Raw genomic sequence first — 5,624 nt, forward strand, 5'->3', positions numbered from 1 at the left:
TTGGATCCTGGGAAAAGGGATTTGGATCCGGGAAGAGAGAGCCTGGATCCCGGGAGAAAAAGGACGCTGAGTCCTGGGGAAAAACGGGATTTGGATCCCAAAAACGGGAATTGGATCCCAAAAAATGGGATTTGGATCCCAAAAAATGGGACTGGATCCCGAAAAAGGGGATTGGCATCCCAAAAATGGGACGTGGATCCCAAAAAAAGGACTTTGGATCCTGGGAAGACGGACCTCGGGTCCTGGGAAAAAATGGGACTGGGATCCCAAAAAATGGGAATTGGATCCCAAAAAATGGGACTTTGGAGTCCAAGAAGAAGGACTTTGGATCTGGGGAAGGCGGACCTGGAGTCCTGGGAAAAACGGGAATTGGATCCCAAAAAATGGGAACTGAGTCCCAAAAAATGGGATTTGCATCCCAAAAAATGGGATTGGCATCCCAAAAAAAGGGACTTTGGAGTCCAAGAAGAAGGACTTTGGATCCTGGGAAAAATGGGAATTGGATCCCAATAAAAGGATTTTGGATCCTGGGAAGACGGACCTGGAGTCCCGGGAAAAATGGGAATTGGATCCCAAAAAACGGGATTTGGATCCCAAAAAATGGGAATCGGATGCCAAAAAAATGGGAATCCCAAAAAAAGGGATTTGGCATCCCAAAAAATGGGATTTGGATCCCAAAAAAAAGGGATTTGGGATCCCAAAAAAAGGGATTTGGGATCCCAGGAAGACGGACCTTGGATCCAAGAAGAGAGAAGGTGGATCCCAAAAAAAGGGACGCTGGATCCCGGGAAAAGGAGGTATGGTGGATCTCAAAAAATGGGATCTGGATCCCAAAGGAAGGACTTTGGAGTGCAAGGAAAAAGGATTTTGGATCCGGGGAGAAATGGGATTGGCATCCCGAAAAATGGGATTTGGATCCCGAAAAAAAAGGGATTTGGATCCCAAAAAAAGGGATTTGGGATCCCAGGAAGACGGACCTTGGATCCCAAGAAGAGAGAAGGTGGATCCCAAAAAAAGGGACGCTGGATCCCGGGAAAAGGAGGTATGGTGGATCTCAAAAAATGGGATCTGGATCCCAAAGGAAGGACTTTGGAGTGCAAGGAAAAAGGATTTTGGATCCGGGGAGAAATGGGATTGGCATCCAAAAAAATGGGAATTGGATCCCGAAAAAAGGATTTTGGATCCGGGGAAAAATGGGATTTGGATCCCAAAAAAATGGGATTGGATCCCAAAAAATGGGATTTGGATCCCAAAAAAAGGGAATTGGATCCCAAAAAAAGGGGACTTTGGAGTGCAAGGAAAAAGGATTTTGGATCCGGGGAGAAATGGGATTGGCATCCCAAAAAATGGGATTTGGATCCCAAAAAAAGGGATTTGGATCCCAAAAAATGGGATTTGGATCCCAAAAAATGGGATTTGGATCCAAAGAAGAGGGATGGTGCATCCCAAAAAAATGGGATTTGGATCCCAAAAAATGGGAATTGGATCCCAAAAAAAGGGAACTGGATCCCAAAAAATGGGAACTGGATCCCAAAAAAAGGAACTTTGGAGTCCAAGGAAAAAGGATTTTGGATCCGGGGAAAAATGGGATTGGCATCTCAAAAAATGGATTTGGATCCCAAAAAACGGGAATTGGATCCCAAAAAAAGGATTTTGGATCCGGGAAAAATGGGATTGGCATCCCAAAAAATGGGATTTGCATCCCAAAAAAAGGGAATTGGATCCCAAAAAACGGGATTGGATCCCAAAAAATGGGATTCGGATCTCAAAAAATGGGATTGGCATCCCAAAAAATGGGAATTGGATCCCAAAAAAAAGGGACTTTGGAGTCCAAGGAAAAAGGATTTTGGATCCGGGGAAAAATGGGATTGGCATCCCAAAAAATGGGATTTGGGTCCCAAAAAAAGGATTTTGGATCCGGGGAAAAATGGGATTTGGATCCCAAAAAAATGGGAATTGGATCCCAAAAAAAGGGGACTTTGGAGTGCAAGGAAAAAGGATTTTGGATCCGGGGAAAAATGGGATTGGCATCCCAAAAAATGGGATTGGTATCCCAAAAAATGGGATTTGGATCCCAAAAAATGGGACTTTGGATCCCAGTAATTCCCATGATCCCAGTTATTCCCACGATCCCAAATTTTCCCCAGTTTCCCTGGTTTTCCCCCCCCAAATTTCCATGTTTTCCCCCCACTTTTCCATGTTTTTCCCCCAATTTTCCAGTTTTTTCCCCAAATTTTCCATGTTTTCCCCTCAATTTTCCATGTTTTTCCCAATTTTCCATGTTTTTCCTCCCAATTTTCCATGTTTTTCCTCCCAATTTTCCATGTTTTTCCCCCCAGTTTCATGTTTTTCCTCAAATTTCCATCTTTTTCCTCCCAATTTTCCATCTTTTTCCCCACTTTTCCATGTTTTTCCCCAATTTTCCATGTTTTTCCCCAATTTTCCATGTTTTTCCCTCCAATTTTCCATGCTTTTCCCCCCAATTTTCCCTGTTTTTTCCCCAATTTTCCAGTTTTCCCCCCACTTTTCCATCTTTTTCCCCCCAATTTTCCAGTTTTCCCCCCCAATTTTCCAAGTTTTTCTCCCATTTTTCCAGTTTTTGCCCAATTTTCCATGTTTTTCTCCCAATTTTCCATATTTTCCCCCCAATTTTCCATGTTTTTTCCCTCAATTTTCTAGTTTTTTTCCCAAATTTTCCATGTTTTTTCCCAAATTTCCTCTTTTTTTCCCCAATTTTCCATGTTTTCCCCCAATTTTCCATGTTTTTCCCCTCAAATTCCCATCGTTTCCCCCCAATTTTCCATGTTTTTTCCCCAGATTTTCCAGTTTTCCCCCCCAATTTCCTTGTTTTTTACCCTCAATTTTCCATGTTTTTCCCCCAATTTTCCAGTTTTTTCCCCAATTTCCTTGTTTTTTACCCCAATTTTCCAGTTTTCCCCCAATTTTCCAGTTTTCTTTCCCCAATTTTCCAGTTTTTTCCCAAATTTTCCCTGGTTTTCCCCCCCCCAATTTTCCATATTTTTCCCCTCAAATTTCCTCTTTTTTCCCCAATTTTCCATGTTTTTTCCCCAATTTTCCAGTTTTCCCCCACTTTTCCCCATTTCCCCCCCCAATTTTCCAGTTTTTCCTCCCAAATTTCCATGTTTTTTTCCCCAATTTTCCATCTTTTTCCCCCCAATTTTCCAGTTTTTCCCAAATTTTCCATGTTTTTCTCCCAATTTTCCAATTTTCCATATTTCCCCCCCAATTTTATATGTTTTTTCCCTCAATTTTCTAGTTTTTTCCCCAATTTTCAAGTTTTTCCCCAATTTTCCATATTTTTCCCCCCAATTTTCCATTTTTTCCCAAATTTTCAATGTTTTTCCCCAATTTCCCAGTTTTCCCTCCAATTTTCCAAATTTTCGCCCAATTTTCCATCTTTTCCCCCCCAATTTTCCAGTTTTTCCCCAATTTTCCAGTTTTTTCCCCTAATTTTCCATGTTTTTCCCCCAATTTTCCATCTTTTTCCCCCATTTTTCCACGTTTTCCCCTCAAATTCCCATCGTTTCCCCCCCAATTTTCCCTTTCCCCCCAATTTTCCATGTTTTCCCCCCCAATTTTCCATGTTTCCCCCCAGATTTTCCATTTTTTCCCCCTATTTCCTTGTTTTTACCCTCAATTTTCCATGTTTTCCCCCAATTTTCCAGTTTTTCCCCCAATTTTCCTGGTTTTCCCCCCCAATTTTCCATATTTTTCCCCTCAAATTTTCCTCTTTTTTCCCAATTTTCCATGTTTTTCCCCCCAATTTTCCAGTTTTTTCCCAAATTTTCCTGGTTTTCCCCCCAATTTTCCATATTTTTCCCCTCAAATTTCCTCTTTTTTTCCCCAATTTTCCATGTTTTTCCCCCCAATTTTCAGTTTTTCTCCCCCAATTTTCCCTTTCCCCCCCGGTTTTCCATTTTTGCCAAATTCCCGGTTTTTTCCCCCCGTTCCCAGGGTGAAGATCCCTTCACGGAGGAACCGCCCGGGGCCGAGCCCCCGCCGGTGGAATCCCAGGAAATTCCCGAATCCCCGGAAAAAATCCCGGAAAAAATCCCGGAAAAAATCCCGGAGGAAGCGGAAATTCCGGAGATTCCCAAAAATCCAGGAATTCCTGGAGCCCCCCAGGCCCCTCCTGGTGCCGCCCTTCCTGGAGGAGCCGGAGATCCCCGAAATTCCCGAAAATCCCGAAATTCCCCAGGAAAATCCCACGGAAAAACGCCAGGAATTCGGGATTTCCCCCCAAAACCAAACTCAGGGAGGGCAGGGGGGAAGAGGAGGGGAAAATTCCCGCAAAAACTCCGGAAAAAAGCCGGAAAAGGAGGAAGAAATTCCAGAAAAAGAGGGAAAAATCCCGGAAAAGGAGGACGAGGAAAACCGGGAAGAGCCCTGAGAATTCCAGGAAAAGGTGAGGATTTATCCCAGGAAATTTGGATTTTTCCAGGATTTTTCCAGGCTGGGGTTGGAATTTTGGGGAGAATTCCTGGGAAATTCCTGAAAATTAATTTTATTTTTTTTTTTTCCAGGATTTTTTTTTTCCCTGATTTTATTTTTTTTTTTTCCTTTTCCAGGATGAAGAAGCCACAAAAAAGGAGAAATTCCTGAATTTTCCCATCCCTGAGGAATTCTCTGCTGGGATTTGGGGCAGTTCCAGGAAGAAGAAAATAAAAATTCCTGGGGATTTCCTAAGGGTTTTTTTCCTAAAATTCCTTCATTTTAATGAAGATTTTTCCCAAAAAAAATTGGATTTTTTCCATTTAATTTCCCTTTTTCTCGCTCCCGTGAGGATTCGGGGCTGGAATGGGATTTTTAAGGAATGATCCCATTCCAAGGGGGGATTTTTGGGAAAAAATTCCCGATTTTTTTTCCCCTAAAATTTCCCTTTTCCAGCAAAATTTGAAAGGCTCCGCCGTGTGATTTTTATCCCTTTTTTTTGTTGTTTTTTCCTTACAAAATTCCCAAAAAAAAAATCCAGGAATTCTTTGGGGTTTGGAATCGACGCCCGAGTTTCGGTTTTAACCAAAATTCCCGTTTTTCGCCCCAAAAACCGAAGGGAATTGCCCTAAAAAAAACGGGGAATTTTGGGGGATTTTGCCTCAAATCGATCCCGAATTGCCCAGGAATGGGAATTTCCCGGTGGGGGGCGGGAGAGGGACCCCAAAATGTCCCCAAAATCCCCAAAAATGTCCTCAAAATGTCCCCAAAATCCCCAAAAATGTCCCCAAAATCCCCAAAAATGTCCCTAAAATCCCAAAAATGTCTTCAAAATGTCCCCAAAATCCCCAAAATGTCCTCAAAATGTCCCCAAAAATGTCCTCAAAATCCCAAATCCCCAAAAATGTCCCTAAAACCCCCAAAATGTCCTCAAAATCCCAAAAAATCTCCTCAAAATCCCCAAAAATGTCCTCAAAATCCCCAAAAATGTCTTCAAAATGTCCCCAAAATCCCCAAAATGTCCTCAAAATGTCCCCAAAATCCCCAAAATGTCCTCAAAATGTCCCCAAAAATGTCCTCAAAATCCCCAAAATCCCAAAAATGTCCCTAAAATCCCCAAAAATGTCCTCAAAATGTCCCCAGAATCCCCAAAAATGTCCTCAAAATCCCCA

The 5,624-nt window shown here is 42.3% G+C and overlaps 1 long non-coding RNA gene across 1 annotated transcript; it reads left to right on the forward strand.

Annotated features, from left to right (window-relative positions):
• The first annotated feature begins 3,969 nt into the window (after window positions 1-3,969).
• LOC137466155 (uncharacterized) lies at window positions 3,970-4,688 on the forward strand. The gene is made up of 2 exons (XR_010995031.1): window positions 3,970-4,426; window positions 4,590-4,688. It is a non-coding gene; the product is annotated as an uncharacterized lncRNA (long non-coding RNA).
• The last annotated feature ends 936 nt before the right edge of the window (window positions 4,689-5,624 follow it).

The sequence above is a fragment of the Anomalospiza imberbis genome, unplaced genomic scaffold (genome assembly GCF_031753505.1).
Source record: "Anomalospiza imberbis isolate Cuckoo-Finch-1a 21T00152 unplaced genomic scaffold, ASM3175350v1 scaffold_144, whole genome shotgun sequence".
Lineage (NCBI taxonomy): Eukaryota > Metazoa > Chordata > Aves > Passeriformes > Viduidae > Anomalospiza > Anomalospiza imberbis.